Source organism: Bison bison, unplaced genomic scaffold, assembly GCF_000754665.1.
Source record: "Bison bison bison isolate TAMUID 2011002044 unplaced genomic scaffold, Bison_UMD1.0 scf7180017864456, whole genome shotgun sequence".
Classification (NCBI taxonomy): domain Eukaryota; kingdom Metazoa; phylum Chordata; class Mammalia; order Artiodactyla; family Bovidae; genus Bison; species Bison bison.
Window position 1 is genome coordinate 24,992,785 of NW_011495018.1, and position 662 is coordinate 24,993,446.

General features: G+C 46.2%; 1 non-coding gene across 1 annotated transcript; it reads left to right on the forward strand.

Annotated features, from left to right (window-relative positions):
• The first annotated feature begins 205 nt into the window (after positions 1–205).
• On the forward strand, positions 206–277 carry TRNAA-AGC. The gene has a single exon. It is a non-coding gene; the product is annotated as a tRNA-Ala (tRNA).
• The last annotated feature ends 385 nt before the right edge of the window (positions 278–662 follow it).

Below are 662 nucleotides of genomic sequence, written 5' to 3' on the forward strand. Positions count from 1 at the left end.
TCCATTAACAACTTCCTTAATTAAAATTATCAACAGTAAATACTTTTGATTACAGTTGCTATATATCATAACTTATTTAATGTTTCATCTATTTTATATAGGGCTTCCCTGGTAGCTCAGACAGTAAAGCGTCTGCCTACAATGTGGGAGACCCGGATTTGATCCCTGGGTTGGAAAGATCCACTGGAGAATAAAATAGCAAGCTGGGGGTATAGCTCAGTGGTAGAGTGCGTGCTTAGCATGTATGAGGTCCTGGGTTCAATCCCCAGTACCTCCACCTTGGACTTTCCCGCTGGTCCACTGGCTAAGACTCTGCACTCCCAATGCAGGAGGCCTGGGGTTTGATCCCTGATCAGGGAACTAGGTCCCACGTACTGCAACTAAGACCTAGGGCAGCCAAATAAAATCTTAGGGCTTCCCTGATAGCTCAGTTGGTAAAGAATCTGCCTGCAATGCAGGAGACATGGGTTCGATTCCTGGGTTGGGAAGATCTTCTGGAGAAAGGATAGGCCACCCACTCCAGTATTATTGGGCTTCCTTTGTGGTAAAGAATCTGGTAAAGAATCTGACTGCAAGTGAGAGACCTCGGATCAATCCCTGGGTTGGCTAGATCCCCTGGAGAAAAGAAAGTCTACCCACTCCAGTATTCTGGCCTGGAGAAT